Source organism: Jaculus jaculus, chromosome 2 (assembly GCF_020740685.1).
Source record: "Jaculus jaculus isolate mJacJac1 chromosome 2, mJacJac1.mat.Y.cur, whole genome shotgun sequence".
NCBI lineage: Eukaryota > Metazoa > Chordata > Mammalia > Rodentia > Dipodidae > Jaculus > Jaculus jaculus.
The window spans coordinates 39971512-39992696 of NC_059103.1; the positions used below are offsets into that span (position 1 = coordinate 39971512).

The 21185-nt window shown below is 44.3% G+C and overlaps 1 protein-coding gene across 1 annotated transcript in view; it reads left to right on the forward strand.

Annotated features, from left to right (window-relative positions):
* The window catches only part of Myo5b (myosin VB), a 343662-nt gene that overhangs the window by 3953 nt on the left and 318524 nt on the right, over positions 1 to 21185 (forward strand). The gene's annotated exons all lie outside the window — the stretch shown is intronic.

Genomic DNA, 21185 nt, shown 5'->3' on the forward strand with positions numbered 1-21185 from the left:
ACCTTTTTTGAGACAGGTTTCTTGCTGCTTTGGAAGCAAATGCCTTTAACCTCTCAAGGTACTTCCCTAAGCCCTACTCTTGGCTTCTGAGTGATGCCTTTTCTGAAAAGAAGTGGTAGGAAGCTGGGGATGGGAATCAACCGCAACAAATTGTATTTGAAAGTGCCAGAATTAATGATACCTAAGTCTTCTTGGTATGCCAACTAAAGGAATACATTAAAAAAGATTATTTTTTAAAAACTTAAAAATATTTTTATTTATGGGAGGGGAGTGTGTGTGTGTGTGTGTGTGTGTATGTACATATGTATTTGCGGTGTATGGGCACATCGGCACCTCTTGTTGCAGATGAACACTAGACACACATGCTACTATGTGTCTGGCTTCATGTGGGTACTAGGGAATCAAACTCAGGTTGGCAGGCTTTGAGAGTAAGTGCCGTTAGCTGCTGAGCCGTCTCTCCGGATGCTGTCAGCATTCCCCTTGCCTCCCTTGCCTCTCTTCCTGCTTATTGGGTTGGCACCTGCTCACTCGCAACAGCCCCACTCCTGTGCCCCTCTGTTTACACTTCCTGTAGCTGTCTTTGCTGTCCCTGGAGTCCGAGAATTTACCTCCTCCACAGTGGATGGTGGGAGTATGACAATGCTGGCTCCTCATTCCCTGCCCTGGGAATGGGATATCTCTGACATCACAGTTCCAGGGTTCTTTTTGCAAGGTTGAGCCAGTTCCTGTGCCCGGGACTTCCTCAGTGTAGCGCCTTGTTGGTTTTCTTCCTTTTCCCGTCCGTCCCTTTCCTTACACCCCCACCCACCCTTTGCTGGGAATACTCCCTAACACATTTCTTGGATGGGAATTCTCATCTTGGGATCTGATTCTGGAAAGCCAAATCAACCCATAACCCCGAGTGGCTTGTTGGAGGGAGTGGATGTCCGAAAGCTGCGGGGTTTAATCCCTGCGGGTCCCCAGGGGAGGCTTGAGCTGGTGGTGGTGGGGATTCTTCTACGTCACTTTCCTTCCAGGACACTGCCTACCAGCGTGTGGATTTCTCCTCTCCTGCTTCTGACTTTCTTCTCTTTCCCTCCTGTTCCCATTTGTAGGTGGCCTATTATAAACTCACTGGACCTTGCTGGCAAATTTAAAAATTCTTTTATGGGGTTGTTGCCAGTTTTCAAGGCCATGTTCTGACTGCTTGCACCTGTGCTCATGGAGCAGGCTCTTGTCCTGAACTCTCGTGGTGATTCATGTGATGCTCTTTCTGCCTTAGGCCCGTGCATGAGGCATGGGCAAAAGAAAGTATACAGCCACAGACACACACACTCTCACGTATGTATCATGAGAGGAGTGCAGATTCTGGGGAGGGGATCACATGTCGCATGCTGCTGAAATGTTGGTTTGGTGGGCTTCCCTCTGGGCAATGGGACATGACTGGTCTTTAAAGAATAGGATTTCAATACTTGAGGAGGCTGGGAAGCATACTGTCACAAGAGGATATAAGGAGAGTGAGTTTAAAGGTAGGGACAGGGGTGATTTAGGAATAGAAATAGCACTACTTTAAACTTTATTTTGAAGTAATTTTAGGCTTACAGAAATAGTGTAGTTCAACCCTGGTACGGTGACCTGAACCTGTGATTTCCATTTCTTGGGAGTCTGCATAGGAGGATGGCGAGCTCAAGGTAAGATTGGGATACATAGTCGACCCTGTCCAACAAAGGAAAGAAAATAAAAAAAGGCAAAAGAAAAGAAAAGGCACAGTTCCTGTGGATACTTCTTCAGATTTCCTTAATTTTAACCCTCAAACAACCAAGGTGTAATTATTGAAACTAGGAAATTAATGTTTATATAATGATCTGTAGACCTTACTGAAATGTCACTAGTGTTTCTATTACTGTCCTTGTTCTGGACTAGGATCCCATATGGGATCTCACATAGCTTTTAGTCACGCAGCTCTCTGAGTCTCCTGTTGGTGACAGTTTTGTTGTTTTAGTTTTAGTTTTGTTTGGTCTCCTGTGATCTTGGCACTTCAAGAGCATTGGATATTTTCTCAGGCTTTCAACTTGATCTTGTCTGATGTTTTCTCATGTTTAGGTGAAGGTTGTGAATTTTTGGAAAGAACACATCAGAAATACCATGCCTCTCTGTGTATCATTTTAGAAGATAAGTGATACCGATGCATCTTGTTACTGATGATATCACTTTGGCCCCTTGGTTAAGGTGATGCATGCCAATGTCCTTTTATTGAAGAATGGAACTTAGAGACTAGGACATGGGTGTGAGAGGTGCTCTTTTTTTGTTCTTTAGGATTAGAGATTTGTGAGACTAGAACTCAATAAGTGTTTGAGTATGAGGAAGAAGGAAAGAAGTCAAGTCTGACCAGCAGGTTCTGCCTTAAGTATGGACAGAACTGCACAAGTTAGGCTGGGATGGGATAATTCCTTTTTTAATTTTTATTTGTTCCTTTTTAAAATTTATTTTTTATTGACAACTTCCATAATTATAGACAATAAACCATGGTAATTCTCTCCCCCTTTCCTTTTGCACTCTCCATCATATCCCCTCCCCTTCTCAATCAGTCTTTTATTTTGATGTCATCATTTTTTCCCTCCTATTATGATGGTCTTATGTAGGTAGTGCCAGGCACTGTGAGGTCAAGGATATCCAGGTCATTTTGTGTCTGGCCAGTTGCACTGTAAGAAGTCCTACCCTTCCTTTGACTCTTACATTCTTTCTGCCACCTCTTCTGCAGTGGGCCTTGGGCCTTGGAGAGTGTGGTAGAGATGTTTCAGTGCTGGGTTCTCTGCCCCCTCTCAGAACTGTGGTGCCTTCTGAGTCATCCCAAGGTCACTACCATCTGTAAAACAAAACTTCTCTAACCAGAAGTGAGAGTAACATTAATACATGAGTATGAACATTAAGAGAAGTGCTTACCTGGTAGTTTGGTGAGCATAGTATATATATTTAGCCAAATGCCAGCATACATTATATCCCTAGGGCTTATAACTACCTCTATTGTAGGTTTTCAGTATCAGGCATGTATTACCTCCCATGGAGCATGCCTGCAGACCAATTAGACAGTGGTTGGTTTCCCTGGGTGGGATAATTCTTGATTTCATTGTGGTGCATTTGGAGTGACAGTGGTTTGAATACATGAAAATAATTGAGTTTGTAATGATTACCTTAGAGGAGAAATGTTGAGATTCGGTGTTCTTATACATAAAAGATCCTAGAGTTTTCCTTAAGAAATGCATTGTTTTAATAGCATCATATTAATAAATGTAATAACATGGCCTTGGTGTGGGCAGTCTTGGCATTTGTGATTATGAACTTGATGTGGCCTGCTGTCTCTCTGCCCTCATATCTTGAACAGATATGTTTAAAGTCCTGATTTCCTTATCTGAAAACTGAGTTGCTATCTGCATCATGGGAAGGTTCATGGAAGATTGTGTGACCTAATCCTTGTACCATTTCTGGGCACTGTAAGAACTTTGTAACCTGTTGATTGGCTTGAGTACCCTTCAATCACATTGTTGGGTGCCTGTCAGTGCCTTTTCTCCTTTTTTGCTATTGATTCTAAGGTACTTGATTAGCGAAGAAGTGAAGGATTGCTGTAAAAACTTAGCTATCAGTAGACAACCAAGGTTTGGGAGAAGAGGTTTCTACCCCCAGCCCTAGGGGATGAAGGAATAAGAACAGTTTGAAAGAAATCTCAAATTTAAGCTTTGGTTTTTGGTCTCTTATTATAACTTTAAATAGAAAATTAAAAGCATTTTTCATAATGTTCCATTTTCCCTCTTGATACAAATGATTATTGAAGCAATTCATACAATGTAGGAGAGACAAAGGCTTTTTGTCCCAGTCTCAGAAGCAGCTACTATTGACTTATGAGTCTACTCTGGGACTGTATTGTCCAGTAGAGTAACTGCATGTGGCTGCTGAGAACTTGAAAAGAGGCTGGTCTGAGTTGGGATGAGCTGTAAGAGTAAAGTGTCAGATCCCCACACCTCATTGTAAAACATCAATAATATGTTGAATGATAATATTTTAGGTATATGGGCTAAAACAGTTTAAATGGCCTTTTGTTTTGTTTTGTTTTTCAAGGTAGGGTCTTGCTGTTGCCCAGGCTGACCTGGAATTCACTGTATAGTCTCAGGGTGGCCTCAAGCTCACAGTGATCCTCCTATGTCTGCCTCCTAAGTGCTGAGATTAAAGTGCTATGCTATCACTCTTAGCCCTCATCTCATTTCTTTTTTATTTATTTATGAGAGAGAGGGGGTGTGGGGGAGAGGGAGAGAGACACAGAGGGAGAAGGAAGGAGGAAGGGAGGGAGAGAGAAAGAAAGGAAGGAAGGTGCACCAGGGCCTCTAGCCACTGCAGATGAACTCCATGTGCCACCACGTGCATCTGGCTTATGTGGGTTCTGGGGAGTTGAACTTGGGTCCTTAGACTCTGCAGGCAAGTGCTTTAACCACTAAGCCCTCATCTCATTTGTGTGTGGGGGGAGGGAGTGAGGGAGGGGGAGAATTGGTACGCCAGGGCCTCTGCTCACTGCAATTGAACTCTAGACGGGTAGGCTACCTGTGCTCATGCATCGCCCTGGGTTCTGGCTTACATGGGTTCTGGGGAGTTGAACCTGGGTCCTTAGGCTTCACAGGCAAGCACCTTAACCACTAGCCATCTCTCCAGCTCCTCATCTCATTTCTTTAGGACAAGCTGGTATAGGAGGAATTGTTGGCAGGCACATTTACAGCCTCCATTAACATGGCCACTGTCCTTTAGAAAAGAGCATGTCTGTCTGCTCTTCTCCCTTCTGCGGGTGGGATGGAGTGGTGTTTCCTCTCCTCTCTCCTCTTGCTTTTGTTTTTGGTTTCTTGAGGTAGGGTCTTGCTCTAGCAGAGGCTGACCCGGAATTCACTATGTAGTCTCAGAGTGCCCTTGAACTCACAGTGATCCTCCTACTTCTGTCTCCTGAGCACTGGGATTAAAGGGGTGTGCTACCATGCCTGGCATTTTCTTTCTTTCATATATATATATATATATATATATATATATATATATATATACACATACATATATATACACACATATACATACATACATACATATATATATGTATATATATATGTATATATGTATGTATGTATATATGTATGTATGTATATATGATATGATATGATTGATATATATATATATATGCACGTGTGTGTGTATATCTTTTTAATCTATATATTTATTTTGCTAGCAGAGAGAGAAACAGAGAGAGAGTGAGAGTGAAAATGGGTATGTCAGGGCCTCTTGCTGCTGTAGATGAACTCCAGACACATGTGCCACTTTGTGCATCTGGCTTTATGTGGGTACTAGGGAGTTTAATCTGGGCCAGCAGGCTTTGTAAGCAAGTACCTTTAACTGCTGAACCATCTTCCCAGGCTTCTTTCACTAAGTTTTTCATATTTGTTTTAAAGTTGACTGGAAGGTTAAATATCTTTTCATATGTTTGGTTTTCATATGTAGTTTTCCTGTTTATATTAACTGGCAATAATTATGGTTACTTTTGTTCTTTAAATAATTCATTTTTTTACAGGAGAGAATAGAAACCAGAAACCAGTATCGAAAATATTCTAAGAGGCTGATGTAGAAGGATCACTATGAGTTGGAGGTCAGCCTAGAGCTACAGAGTGAATTTCAGGTCTGCCTGGGCTAGAGTAAAATCCTGCCTTAAAAAAAGTTCTTTTAAAAAAATGTCACCTTTGCATTGCTTTCCCTATCATTGGTTCTGAGCTCCCACCTTGCAGTTGAAAAATCTCTGGTCATGGCAGCTGTTATTGAGAGCTTTTGTGCCAGGTCACTGCGCCATATGCTTGCTCATTCATCAGCACCATGAAGTAAGGCATGGCTGTCTCTACTTATAAGCAAGGGGCCCTAGGCATACATTGTTGGCCCCTTTCCTGGATCCAAAGCCAGGTTTCTACCTATCTGTGTGCTATAGTTTATGAGGTATCTGTCTCCTCAATGACAAGTCTGGAACATGATTTGTGTATAAAAGAAGCCCTAACAAGGATAGTTCCTTGTCTATGGGGACTCTTCACCTAGCATCTCTTCTTCCCAAACCCAGGTCCCAGGAACAAAGGTGCTGTGCAGCCAGAAGGGCAGACGGTCCAGTTCTGTCTTGCAGGAGAGCTTTCCTTTGGGAATCTTCTGCTTTGCATTTCTTTTTTTTTTTTTAATTTTTTTTTTGTTCATTATTTATTTATTTGAGAGCAACAGACATAGAGAGAAAGACAGATAGAGGGAGAGAGAGAGAATGGGCGCGCCAGGGCCTCCAGCCACTGCAAACGAACTCCGGACGCGTGCACCCCCTTGTGCATCTGGCTAACGTGGGACCTGGGGAACCGAGCCTTGAACCGGGGTCCTTAGGCTTCACAGGCAAGCGCTTAACCGCTAAGCCATCTCTCCAGCCCTGCTTTGCATTTCTTTTTCACCACCACACCCGACCCCAGGGACATCGTGCTGATTCTGAACGCTGTAGCCCAGGCTGACCTGGAATTCACGATGGAGTCTCAAGCTGGCCTCAAACTCACAGCAATCTTTCTACTTTGCCCTCTGAGTTCTGGGATTAAAGGTGTGATATACTTCTTTTAGAAAAAGCTAAATGCAGCAAGCATTCAATAAATTCTATTAACTTGGGTTAAATTCCACCTGCACTGTCCCCCCTCCCAACCTCATTCCCATTCTAGGCCATGGCTCTTTCACTAAGCAGCCACCTTTACCTCCACATTATCTTCTCCCACGACTGGCAACTGTTGACTTTGATACCCAGTAGAAAGTCCATCTGTTTCCTTTGGCACTTGCTTAAGTCTGTGGAGTAGGGAGGTCCTGTCAGGATATAATTAATGTTTTTCTTTTTCCTTTTTTTTTATTATGCTACCCAAAGGTTTAGCCTAAGGTGTGAGTATGATATAACAGCAAAACAGTATTGGTAGATTGAAAGCTGCTAGAACAGCCTTGTTTGTGAACAGCCTAATGTTACATGTACATATTTGTGCCTTCTGAGGTCATCCTTTATGTTTAGAGCATGATCTTTTAAGTCCCTCACTGACTTACAAGATCTTCCTAACCATCTCATCAAGATGCATTGGCATTAACCTGATGAGAATGGGAGCAAATAGGGCTCTCCATTCCTCAGAGATTCGACATGGCAGGAGGCGTTCAGAAGCAACAGTAGTAAATGAAGAGGAAAAACTCCGTTTTGGTCATCTTTCCTATAGGAAAAAAATGATACCTATTACAGTGTTCATCTGCAGGTCAGACCATATTTTATATTGTTTTTCGAGGTAGGGTCTTACTGTAGCCCAGGCTGACATGGAACTCACTCTGCAGTCCCAGGCTATCCTTGACTTCCCAATGCTAGAATTAAAAGGCATGCACCATCATGCCCAGCCAGACCATTTTTTATATGCATCCCTTGGACAACAAAAGTGGACCACCTGAGTGAATGTTAAAGCCAGTACATGTAGGAAGAGAAGCACCCATCCTTGAAAGGAGTCTTTGGATCTTGGTTTCTTCCAGTCCAGTGGTTCATTTGTTCTATGAAATCAGCATTAAAGAGGTAAACCAAAAGGAGATAAATTGCTGTACCTCATCTCATCAGATTTAATCACATTCTCAATTTGCCTGTATTCCCTAATGAGGCTAATGTTTATTTGCAAAATAAGCAAAATGAATGTCTCCTCAGCTTGAAGCTCATGTTTCTTTGTTATAGAGTTGCTTATCCTTTAAATCTTCATTTAACTGTGTACACAGACAACTGAAACAAACTTCATGGCAGCGCTTTTAAAATGTACCTTTAGGGGTTGGAGAAATGGCTCAGTGGTAAAGGCACTTGACTGCAAAGCCTAACTAACTGGTTCAATCCCTCAGTACTCATGTAAAGCCACATGCATAAAGTCGTGCATGCATCTAGAGTTGTTTTGCAGCCACTGGAGGCTCTGGTATACCCATTCTCTCTCTGTCTCTTTTCTATCTCTCTTTGCTTGCAAATAAATAAAATATTCTTTTTAAAAAGATTTTACTTTTATTTATTTAATAATTAGAGACAGAGGGAGGGGGGAGAGAGAGTGAAAATGGGTGCGCTAGGGCCTCTAGCCACTGCAAACTCCAGATGTATGCGTCCCCTTGTGCATCTGGCTAACTAACATTGCACCTGGAGAATCGAATCAGGGTCCTTAGGCTATGCAGGCATGTGCTTAACCGCTAAGCCATCTCTCCAGCTCTAAAATACTCTTTTTTAAAAAAAATGTGTCTTCACAGTTGAAGAGATGGCTCAGTGATTAAAGGCACTTGCCTGCAAAGCCCAATGGCCAGGGTTTGATCCCCCCACTACCCATGTGAAGCTAGATATACCAAGTGACCTATGTGTCTGGAGTTTGATTGAAGTGGAGGAGGCCCTATAGCACCCATACTGATTAACTAAAGGAGGAATCCTTCCCCCAGGATGAGCCCTTCCCCCCATGGAGGAATCCTTCCCCCATGATGAGCCCTTCCCCCCCAAGGAGGAATCCTTCCCCCAGGTTGAGCCCTTCCCCCAGAGTGGGCGGCCCAGAGGGGAGTCTTTATCAAAAGAAGCTCTGGGAAGAAAGGTATTCTCCTCTCTCCCACCTGGCTGCCTGGGCTGCTTGCTGTTTACTGCTTTCCAGTGTGGACCAAAGACCAGCTTGGATTGAAGAGCAGCGACTCTCTAGGATGCCTCCAGGCCTTCAGTGTTGGATTGGGACTGCTGAGGCATCCAGCCTCGTGGACTGAGCAGCTACCAGGTTCCTTGATTCTCAGGCCTGTAATCTGCTGTTGTTGGACTGTCTAAACTAGTCCAATAAATTCCCTTTTAATACAATTCATTCTGCTGCTTCTGTTCCTCTAGAGAACTCTAACTAATACACTCACTCTCTTTACCTCTTTTCTCTCTGTCTCTCAAGTAAATAAAACATTCTTTAAAAAAAATATGCCTTTCTGGGCTGGAGAGATGGCTTAGTGGTTAAGGTACTTGCCTGAAAAGCCAAAGAACCTCAGTTCAATTCCCCAGGACCCACATAAGCCAGATGTTCAAGGTGGCACATGCATCTGGAGTTCATTTGCAGTGGCTGGAGGCCCTGGCATACTTACTTTCTCTCTCTCTCTCTCTTCCTCTGCCTTGTTCTCTCTCTCAAATAAATACATAAAAATAAAATATTAAAAAATATGCCTTTCTGACCAGCATACTCAATCCTACATATCTATTTATTCATTTTTATTTATTTATTTATTTATTGTTTTTTCAAGGTAGTGTCTCACTCTGGCCCCAGGCTGACCTGGAATTCACTGTGTAGTCTCAGGGTGGCCTCAACTCATGGTGATCCTCCTACCTTTGCCTCCCTTGTGCTGGAATTAAATGCATTCACCACCACGCCCAGCTCTATTTATTTATTTATTTATTTATTTGAGAGAGAGAGAAAGAGAGAGAAAACAGGTGTACCAGGCCCTCTAGCCAGTGCAGACAAAATCCAGATGCATGTGCCACCTTGTGCATCTGGCTTACATGGGTACTGGGAATTGAACCTGGGCCTTTAGGTTTCACAGACAAGTGCTTTAACCATGAAGCAATCTCTCCAGCCCAATCCTACATGTCTAAGTGAATTATTTCTTTCAGGATGGCTGCTTTGGCAGAGGCATTAGGCTGTAGTTCACCAGTACTTCTGTTGGCACTGGCTTCAAACCTGATGTTGCATTCTTTTGATTCCCACCTCTAATGGCAATAACATTATGACAGGCTTGCTTTTCAGAATTCGTCAAAAGCCTTATTTAAAAAATAAACTGAGTAAAGTATGGATATACTGATTTATTGTCACAGATCATGTGTGGTTCTCATGTATGAATGTCACTTTTGTGTGGCTTCTTAAAACTGGGGTGTGTGTGTGTGGGGGGGGTGCATGTATGCACATGCATGTGAAGGCCAGAACACAACCTGGGGAATGCCATCTACCTTTTTTTTTTTTTTTGTCTTTTTTGAGGTAGGGTCTCACTCTAGCCGAGGCTGACCTGGAATTCACTATGTAGTCTCAGGGTGGCCTCGAGCTCATGGCAATCCTTCTCACCTCTGCCTCCCGAGTGCTGGGATTAAAGGCATGCACCAACACGCCTGGCTCATCTACCTTTTTTTTGTGACATAGTTTCTTGCTGATCTGGAGCTCACCAAGTTCAGAACCCCAGATATCTGCCTGCCTTTGCCTCCCCAGTACTCATGAAGGAGAAAGAAGGGAAAGACAGCTTTTTATATGCAGCCAGCCAGACAAAACCAAGGAGAACAGGGAGCCATTCCCTGGCCTGCTGTGGCAGAACTAGAATCTGAGTCTGATCCAGGCTCATTCAAGATGGCTACAAACAGTTCCTCAGCAGCAGTGCTTCCTACCTCTTCCTTAATTTAGCGCACCTGGCTGAGCTGGCCCGTTAAATCGGCCCCTTGAGTCCATGAACCAAGCAGGTCTGTCCCTTACACACCTGAGTCTGGCGATGAGGCTCATCCTAATTGGGTGTCTTTTGACCTATATTAAATGGGCCTTCCATATGTGTTCTTTTGGCTGTATTCTCCTGCCCCCAGACTGTATTGATGCCTGCTTTGGTAAGCTCTTAGTCCTTCCCTGCTAAGGGGAAGGGGACCTCTTCACTTTGGGGCATTTTCTGCCTTGGTTTTGGATGCTCTCTCACTTTGTTGTAAGTGTCACTTTCTTCTAAGCTCTGAGCCCTTTTACAGCCTGCCTACTCGCTTAGCTTTCTTCTTTGTGAATGTGAAGGGCTTGAGCTTTCATGCCTTACTCTCCGTGTGTGCATGTGTGTGCACGTGCATGCGCACGTGTGCTTCTTCTGAATGGTTTTTCTTCTGAATCTTTTGATGAGTTCTGCTTTGCTTTCCACATGTGTGTGCCCTTTCCATGGCTTCTCCTTGAAGATTTCCCTCTCTCTCCATTGCCCCACCTCCCTTTCCAGCTGGGCAAGGAGGAAAATTTGCTTCTGGCCTGGGTCTTTCTAGCCTTCCCCTGGATACCAAATCTCTTATAATTTACCCATCTCCGAGTCTGTTTTCTCCATTCTTTGTTAAATAGATAAGAACCTAAAAGTTGGAGTTTATAGGCCTTGGGGTTCCCTGAGCCCCCAAATTGCACATCACTTGCATTACATTTGCACACCACCATGCCTGGCATTGAGTCAGATCCTCTTGCTTTCCTGCAGGTGCTTTATTGACTGAGCTCCTATCTCCCAGCCCTTGTGTGGCTTCTTACTAGCTGTCATTCTGGACTTATGTCAAGCTTTGACTGTTTTCAGTGGTCAGTAAGCACGGTACCTTCAAGGCTGTCAAGAAAATTCTCATTTGAATGTAGCATCCCTGGTCTGTTGGCCAGAAATTTAAAGACACAGAACTTTATTGTTAAATTGACTTATACTACACTTAAATTTATATGTCTGTTAATACAATTAATACATAGACATAATTATCTCAATGTTATGACAAGTATACTAGCATAAATAAACAACTATTGACCTAAAAATAAAATGAAAAGCTCTTTTCACTTAATACTCTGAAATGGTCTTTTGGCAGTGAAAGAACAGGTTTTGTACTTTATGTCAGGCAGGATGTGAGGCGCTGAATCTAGGAGAAAGGAAGACACAGGGGAGGTTGTAGAGCAGCATTGTTTACTTTAGCCTCGCAGGTGTCTGTCATAAGGACAAGCAGATGAACATGACATGGTGTACTGATGCGGTGGAATGTATTCAGCCTTAAAGGAACAAAATTCTGACATAGGCTGCAGCATGAATGAACATGGCACATTTTTATGAAGTGAAATAAGCCAAACCAAAAGATTAAACACTGTGATTCCACATAACATGTGAGGCATCTAAATAGTCAGAATCATGAAGACTAAGTGCAGTGTGGGGGGTGTCAGGAGTCACTGAATGGGTTCAGAATTTGCTTTGCAAGATGAAAGTAAAGGGTGTGGATATTAGTGATGGTTACATAGCCATGTGAATGCTGAATGTCACTGAATTTTGTGTACTCAAAAATGGTGATGGTAATACTTTGTATGCTAACTTTAAAAATAAATCAAAGAATTGGAAAAAGAAACATAAAAGGGAGCTAATGGAGATAAGAAAAGAAAGACCCACTTGGAAGATTTCAAGTAGATAAAGCCTGCTTTGTAATGGTAAATTATGTTTCAAATTCATTCTAAGGAAAGGGATAGACCTAGGTCAGAGTCTGCAAATTTATATTTTTGTGATGCTTTTGCATTGTTTCATTATTAATGTATCCTAATTCTTTTGTGTGTGTGTGTGTGTGTGTGTGTGTGTGTACCAGAGCCCAATGTCATGTGTCTGTCTCATTCACCTCCTCATATTTTGAGATAGTCTTCCCCTGAACCTGGAGCTCACTGGTCTGGTTCGACTAGCTAGCAGTGAGCTCTAGGGAGCCTCCTGTCTCCATCTCCCCAGTGCGGGAACTACGGGCATGTGCCACCACACTCAGCTTTTGTGTGGGTGTTGGGTATCTGAACTCCTGTCCCCACACTTGTGTGACAAGCACTTTACCCACTGAACCATCTCTCCAGCTCCTATATTGCCATTCTTGAGATATGTCTGCTGAAAAAAATCGTAAGATGTTTGTGGAAAGAGTACAAATTGGACACAGAGGAGGGCACAGTTTCTTCTAATTAATAAGATTTTACCCCCCTGTCTGGAGTAAATTTAATAACTTGGTTCCACTGAGCTGGATGCTTCTTCTCCACTGGCTAGTTTTCATAGTGTCAGAAGGTGCCATGCAGGGGAAAGCCACCATCAGTCTTACACAGTTGTGGATCCTGTGTGCTTTACAACTAGCTAACTAGGCCAGATTTGTCCACTGGTACAATAGTGGCATGACTTATGTTATAACCAACTGCTTTCATATTGGATTTGTGGCCTGCTTCATGGGAGGAAGTTCATGCCTGTACTATAAACCTCACAAACCACAGCTGGGGAGGTCATAGGCCCTAGGGGATCCTCCTATTGTTTATGCTAAATGGGCATACTGTCAAACTGCCTTCTAAATATTTATGTTTATACTCAGATTAGTGCTTTGGTCAAAGAACCTTCCATCAGTGGGACACACACACACACAGAAACCATGAAAGTGGAAGGGGGAAGAATAATGGTTTTTTTTTTAGAGGGGGAAAGCGAGGGTAACAGGGTATAAATATGATCAAAATACATTCTATACATGTATGAACTTGTCAGAAAACCTAGTTCCAAATGATATGAAATGAAAAGTTGAATAAGGACTTGAGTTTGTATCTAGCAAAAAAAAATATGGTGTTATAGTTTATATTTGGTGCAAGTCACCATAGTTTAAGACTTTTAAGCTCTAGGGTATTGAGAAGAATGGTGAGGAAAACACAAGTGGTTAGGTATAACCTTGCTGTGATTCAGACTTCCCTTCTTCCCAGCTGTGTAATCGTAGGCTTAGCCTCTAGAACTTCAGTTGGCTGTAAGACGAGTAAAAACCTTAGGAGGGTTTGTTTTTAATTTTTTCTGTTATTTATTTATTTATTTGAGAGCAGTAGACAGGCAGAAAGAGAGAGGGGGGAGGGAGGGAGAGAGAGAGGGGGAGAGAGAGAAGGTGGGAGAGAGAGAGGGCACGGGGGCAGGGGGGGGGGAGAGAATGGGCGCATCAGGGCCTCCAGCCACTGCAAACGAACTCCAGGTGCATGTGTCACCTTGTGCATCTGGTTTACTTGGGTCCTGGGGAATCAAGCCTTGAACCGGGCTCCTTAGGCTTCACAGGCAAGCACTTAACCACTAAGCCATCTCTCCAGCTCCTTAGGAGGGTTTTGTTGTGATAACATGTAACCTTCAGGGAGGGCTTTGGTGTAATAACATGAGATAATAGGCATACTGTCTTAGATAGTGATGGCATGTCTTTAGGAGAAGGTATTGTCCTTGGACGAGCCATAGTCCAGTGCAGGGCCCTGTGGGGTCACAGAGCCTGAGGGCTGGATTGGACCCTCTTTTAACAAAGCACCATCATCCTTGGAGAAAGGTTTCCACATGCTTATCCTCTCTTAAATATGGAGAACAAACAGCATTCTAAGGTTCAGGCTTTGAGGCCTAGGTTCAGATCTTCATTCCTGGAGTCCCCTGCCCCTGCCTCTAACGGTTTTACCTTGTGCAGTTATGGGTCTTCCTCTCTGTACTGAGAAGAGCATCTCATGTTATGACTGGTGGCACGCCTATACCTATCTCTGTCTCTTCTGACCCTTGGTTGTCTTAGGTGCAAGGGTGCTTCAAGATACAGACTTTATTGTAAGGGTGCTATAGGCATTAGGGGAGACACAAGGGGCTCTGTCAGAAACTAGTTTGATAACAAGTACTGGGAGACCAGAGAGATGCTCAATCTGCTCTGGTGGTTTTCGTTATCTTTTCAGTGGTACTTCCTCCCCCGCTAGTACTGTCAGTGAGGCGTGGTGCATGTGTCTTGGTCTCTTTCTTTGTCTTCTCTACCCTTTCTGAATATCCAGAGAGTCCCAGTTTAGATTGGCTTTATCACACACTGTCATGGAGGACTAGAGCTCCGAAGCTTTTGTAGACAGCAGCTGTTTTTGGTTTTCTTTTTAAAATTTTTTAATTTTTTTTGAAGTGGGGTCTCACTTTAGCCCAAGCTGACTGCCCACAGTAGCATGGTCTTCCTACCTGGACAACATGCTCCCCAGCCAGAAAGCACGCAACTGACAACTGTCTAGCTTCTCTGGCTTGGGGCCAAGAGCTAGTTTGGTTCTAAACCCCATTTCCTACAGAGTAACAGTATAAAAACCATTTAAGATGTCCACCTTACATACCAAGTTAGCAGAAAAATTCCAGGTGCATAAACGTAGCTCAGCAGGGAAGTGAAGCAAGAGGCTAAATATAAAAAGCATAACGTGAGGTTTTAAATTCCAGCACTAAGCCAAGAGCTTGCTTACTCCGTGAGATAAAGTGGGGAACAGTAAGAGCCTCAACAACTTGGTTGGCACTTAGCTACACAGTTTCGATGCCGGTTTCTGGTCCAGGTCTGTGGGTGTTACTTACAGCCTGGATGCGTTCTTACTCTTTGGCCTGCGTTTATGTAGTTTCAGATTCCCGAGACAGTTCACGTTGCAACCTGAGCACATGTCCCGGTACGAAGCTCTGGAGTGCTGCATAACCTCAGCGGCCCGCTCAGTGGGGTCCAGTTACACACTGCCAGACAGATTTCAGGGATATTAACACAGTGGGTGATCCTTACAGTGTGCAGTAAGGATGGATTACCGAAGGTTAAGGAATGTGAGGTGAGAGAGGAGGGAGGAAGTGAAAAACTCAACCACAGAAAAAGGAGAGAACGCAGAACACTTTTAGAAGAGAGAGACAAAATCCAAGAAGAATAAAAAAGGGCTGGATTCTTTCTGCTGGGAAATGTTGCAGCTCATTTACCAGCACTGTTTTTATGGGGCACTAGCCTCATCCAGAATGAGAACTACCATCAGAAAGGACTTGAGTCCCATAAATAATCATGGCCCCGCAAGAAACGGCCCCAGGCCCAGGGCCAGTCTCCTGGAGCCCATCCTACAGGGGCAGTGTGATAAGCGGCCTTCATTCACTTGCATGGTAATACCGAGGCACCGCAGTAGAAAGCCCACAGCTCGGGTGCTGAAATCACACTGTTCTCTCGACAGAGGCACACGGCTTCCAGTCTCGATGCCATCTCAGGAGACCCTTGGGTCAAGGTGGCCAAGCCGCCTGAGCCAGGGATAGGAACTGCCCATAAACAGTCAATCAGGAGGATCCCTTGAGCTGGAGATGTGGGGCACTCACTGCTAGGCACAGCACTTGCCTGGCGTGCATGAGGCCCCGGGTCCTGCTTTCCAAGTTCTGGGATTAAAGGTGTGCGCCACCACACTGGCTCCCAAGCAGCACTTTCATGCTAGATGCTTGAATGTCAGCTGTTGTCTGTGCGCTCCTGGTGCTGACATGACTTAAGGCAACTGAAGACATAACCAGAAATAGACAGGCAAGAACCCTGTGCCAGTAGGGTCTCACCTGAGATGGTAAATTTTCAGTAGTACACAGTCTCACATGCAGAAAGAGTAGCTGCTTAGCTTGTCACAGACTTTAGGTAGGCTGGTGCTATTGATTTTATATACTGCTGCAAGACTGCTATCACATTAACCTCCTTTCAACCTCTATTTTATTGAGGCAAAAATTTCCAGAAGTGAGGCTGTAAAATAGAAGTTTTACAAAGTTCCTCGGGTGGGCCCTGGCCTGGTGGCTCTGTGGCCATGAAGCGGCATTGGCTTGGGGCTGGGGGAAGACTCAGCAGTTAAGGCACTTGCTTGCGAAGCCTGCTGGCTCAGGTTCAATTCCCCAGCCCTGCACATAAAGTCAGAACCTGACATTTGTTGTCAGTGACAAGAGACTGGCACATGCATGCATCTATACACAAATGAGAAAAAAGAACGAATAAATAAAAAAAGTATTGATAGGGTTATGTGTGGAAGAGAGGATAAACTTGAGGACCCTAAGAAAGTAGATGTCCTTTGTAGAGGACCAAGGAACAGTGACACTACGGCTTGAGTAAGTCTGGCTCACGATGCGTGTACATTTCAGAAATGCAGCTTTGTGCGCTAAATACAAGCCCCCCAATATTCCTCTGCAAACAAACAGAAAACCAAGGGAAATAACATTAGTTTTGTGAATATCATTAGCCTACTTAGGACATAGTCCAGGGGTTAGGGTGACACAGAAGGAGGGAATTGGTTTCCTTGGGCAATTCAGAGCCTCTTGAAGTAGGGGCATCTCACTATGATGGGCAGTATTTGGAGATTTGAAAGGATAGTAGGATAATTTTGGTGATGCATGACTTTTGCTAAATTGTTGACTTTAGAATTGAGTCTACCCTTCTTAGGTACTGGGGTTATAGATGCGTGTTACCACACCCAGCTTCCAGTGATATATTTCAAGGGACATCAATAAATGGAGCTCACTTGTAGGTAGATACAGGAAGACACCTAGACGCCGTCACATATGGGGAACAACTGTCCAGGGAAAGGGGGATATAATCTTAGCCAGGTATGGTGGCATGCTCCCTTAATCTCAGTACTTGGGAGGCTGAAGCAGGAAAATGTCAAGTTGGAGGCCAGCTTAAGCTATATAGGGAACACTGTCACAAAAAGCAAAGACATCGTGTTGAAACGCTGCCTTGCTGCATGTAGACTAGAGTAATCGGCGGCAGGCACCTGTTGTGGAGAGGTAGGCTTAGCTTGATGCAGCAGCGTGGTCCTTCAGCCCCTGCTCCGCCCTCCCCTGGGTGTAGACTGGCTGCCGCCTGTAGAGGTAAGGGTGTCCTCCTGTCAGAAGTCACGCAGGCTGGGCACTGCCACGTGAGGATGCTGTAGGGGCACCCTTAGATAGGAATCTGACCCTTAAAAGCTTGAAACCTCTTGCTTACCTGAGTAGTGACTAGAAATGACTGCTTAATGAGAAGGGATGCGAAATAAAGGTAAAAAGGAATAATTTCAGATAAGTAGTAGAAGAAATAAGAAAGGAACAGACCATTTTACTAGTCTACTGACCCATAAAAATAAGCCTAAAGACATTTATTGTATTTCTCTTAGATTTCCACTTAATTTTAAGAATGAGGATTATAAGGCTTTATTGGTTCAATATAAAACATCAACATGTTGGGCTGGAGGATTGGCTTAGCTGTTAAGGTATTTGCTTGCAAAGCCAAAGGACCCAGGTTCGATTCCCCAGGATCCACATAAGCCAGATGCCCAAGGTGGCGATTGTGTCTAGAGTTTGTTTGCAGCAGCTGGAGGCCCTGGTGTGCCCATTCTCTCTCTTCCTCTTTTTCTCTCTGTCAAGTAAATAAAAATAAAATATGTAAAAAATAAAATCTTTCATGTTGTGGTGGTTATTTTGTGCTGGGTTGTTGTAGAAATAAGTACAAAAGGACCAGCTGTTATCCTGTTACTCCGGAGGAAGCCATATGTGGGTTGTGAGTTTGGATGCAGACAGGAAAGGATGAGATTGAAGAGGATTAGAGAGAGGAAGGGCATGGTGGTAGAGGATGAAAGTTAAGAAGGAGGTGTGGGAACTGCACCTGGCGGGACTGACACTTCATGGACTCCTGTACAACATGATGAACAGTCAACATGTTGAACAGGATTCAAGTCAACTCTGGAAGAGTGGTGCCTGGAGTGAAGCCTATCAAATCCTTGAGAGGCCAGCCAGGACCTGGCTTGCCTTACTCTAGATGTCAGTCCTTCATCATGTAAGTCCTGGAAGTTGACTTAGCTGCTTTGAGCATCTCATTAGGTGGATCCAGGATGTGCTGATGTCCTGGCTGCCTGCCCCGACTCCTCCAGCCACTGCTTGTCACTTGATCAGAACCCTGGCATGCAGTCTAGCCTTTCTAGGAACAGGACCTGACGTCTGAGGGTAGACACCTGCTGTTGCTGCATCATGTCTGCATTTGCCTAATGAAGAGGAAGAAAAACATGGCACTTTGTGTGTGTGTCTACGTCTAAGAGTCTCCTTGCCCTGATTCTAGTCATGTGGGAAAGGGGATATAGTCTTGAAGAAAACTCAGTGGGTGGCTTCTGCATTTCCCCTTCAGCATGCAATTTATTCTAAAGTGGTGTCTTACACATGGATAGGTTTGGGGGCCTTCCAAGTTGTGTTCCTATTTAGTTACCCCATTTTTTTTTTTTTTTTTTTGCTTGTAAGAGCCCATGAAGGTAGAAAGAGACTGCAATCTGAACTGTTAGGTGGCTTGCCCAAGCTCACTCTTCCAGATGAATTGGAATGCAACTCCTGAAATTAGGGTTCCAGCCCCTCAGATTGGGGTTCTGGCATATAACATCCTGGTATTGGGCCTTACTAGGAGCTATGGGTGGGAGGGCACTGTCTCCTGTACTTGCATTCCATGTATGTTTCCCCGGAGACTCAGTGGCTTGTGTCTGAAGGAGTTAAATTCCTCATCGCTAGTTATATAACTTTTCTAGCTTTTAGTACATTACCTCTATAACCATGTGATCCAACCCCTATGATTTGTTTTTTTGATTTTTGAGACAGGTTCTCATTCTGTAGCCACGCTATCCTGCACCTCACTGTAGTCCAGGCTGGTTTCAAACTTGGGACAGTCTGCATGCCTCCATCTCCCATATGTTGGAATTCCAGGTACCATAATCTTCTTTTGAGGCAAAGTCTTACTTTAGCCCAGGCTGGCCTTGGACTCATGTCGAGTCTCCTACTGTAGACCTCCTGAGTGCTAAGATTAAAGGAATGTGCCACCACGCCCAACACTTTGATATATATTTATATATCTAACTGATTTTGTATATCTGGAGAACTCAGAATAATACATAGTTTGCTGTTGAGAGTGAGTCATTGATGTAAGTCTCAAAGTTCAAAGGCCCAAGAACCATGGATGGGAAATGCTAGATAATCTAGCTCAAGGAGAGAGCTGTGAGAGGAGGAGGAAAGTCTGTGAGAGAGAGGGAGGAGTGGGTGGGAAGGACAATGACTGTCCTTCGCTTTTTCTTTTTTGTCCGGTGCGGCCTTTCAGTGCTTTGGAAGCTGCCTGCCCATCCTGCTGCAACAGGATCTTTCCTCAGTGTGCCAATCCCACTGCTCATCTGGCAACACCCTCGCAGACACACCTAGCAACAATCGTTTTTCAGCTCTCTGGGTGTCCTTCATCTAGACCGTTGACATGAGTCATGAACCTCAACACTGATCCACTATGGAAGGTGAAATGTGAGAGTTTGTACATTTTCCAAAGTTTCATGTCCTGATATAAGACACTTAAAAGTGAGCTTATTTGTAGGTCTTTCTGTCTCTCCTTCACCTTTACTGTTTTAGTATGTCACAACACAGTTGTAAAGCCCAGGCCGAGGTGCTATCTTTGATTCTGCCCTCACAACCCTTCCTATTGCAATCTCTGTGGACTTGACTTCCAAACATGACTTGAGTCGTCACACGTCATACCTCCTCCCCTTCTGACCTATCTGACCCCATGGTCTCTGGCTTAGACAGTGGAGACTGTCCTCTAGTCTGTTCCCCACATAATAAAATTGTACAAAAGTCAGATCCTGCCACTCATGATCTGTTTTCCTTTGCTTCAAGAATTAGTCCGACCCCTGACTGGGCCTGCAAAGCCCTGTGTAATGTAGCCCCTTTCTCCCCTGGCTCATTAGTGTCTCTTCCTTCCACACTTGCTGCTTGCATCCATAGCAGCTGCTGCCTTGTTTGCTGAGCACTGTATTCTCTTCCAGGCCTTTGGTGGATAATTGTCATCCTGGCTTCTCCTAAGGGCACTGGCTCAACCCATTACCCCTGTTTACTTTTCTCCTTGCACTTACCGTAATTGGTATGTGATGGGTGCTTGCTTTCTTCACCTAGGATTTTAGGAAAGGGTAGTACTTGTCTCGTTAATTGTTGAGTCTCCAGTGGTTAGAGCTTGTGGACCACACAGAAGGCGCCCTATGCGTGTGTCATAATGATTGACAGTACTGTGGACTCACTGGGTAGAGTTGTGCTGTTACACACGTTTTTGGTATTGATGAGGGAGATAAACCTCACCACTGAGTTCTTGAATCTTGCTTTGGGGTGGATCCTGGTCACATCAGTGTAAGACACAGTTCACTGTGACGAACATTGCTGTGTTAGGAACATATTGGGAATTGTGATTGTCTAGGCCGAGACTGTGGCATCTTTTCTGTCCTTTGGGCTCTCCTGGTGAGAACTAAGCTGACTGATCTGTGTGTAACTCGGTTTTGCACTAATGAGCACAGACCTCCCAGCAGGGGATGGAGCAGGCATCGCTGCTGATTGCACAGGCTGTGAGGAGCTGTTCTGGTCTGGCCCCTGAAAGAGTGGGACATGTGTTGGTGAATAGGCAGAGGGAAGATCCTACCTTGTGAACTTTTATAATTCCAGGTTTGGTTAGGTGTTAATGACGCACTTTGCTGGCTTTCCACTTGTAATCTTTAAGGTTTTTCCCCAAGTGTGGAACACATAGGGCAGTGCTTGGCATTCCCTTGTGGTCAGTGCCCGTTTAGAATTTCTCACACCCCCATTTCAATCTCCTGACCAAAGACTGATCGCGACAGAACACCTCCCGT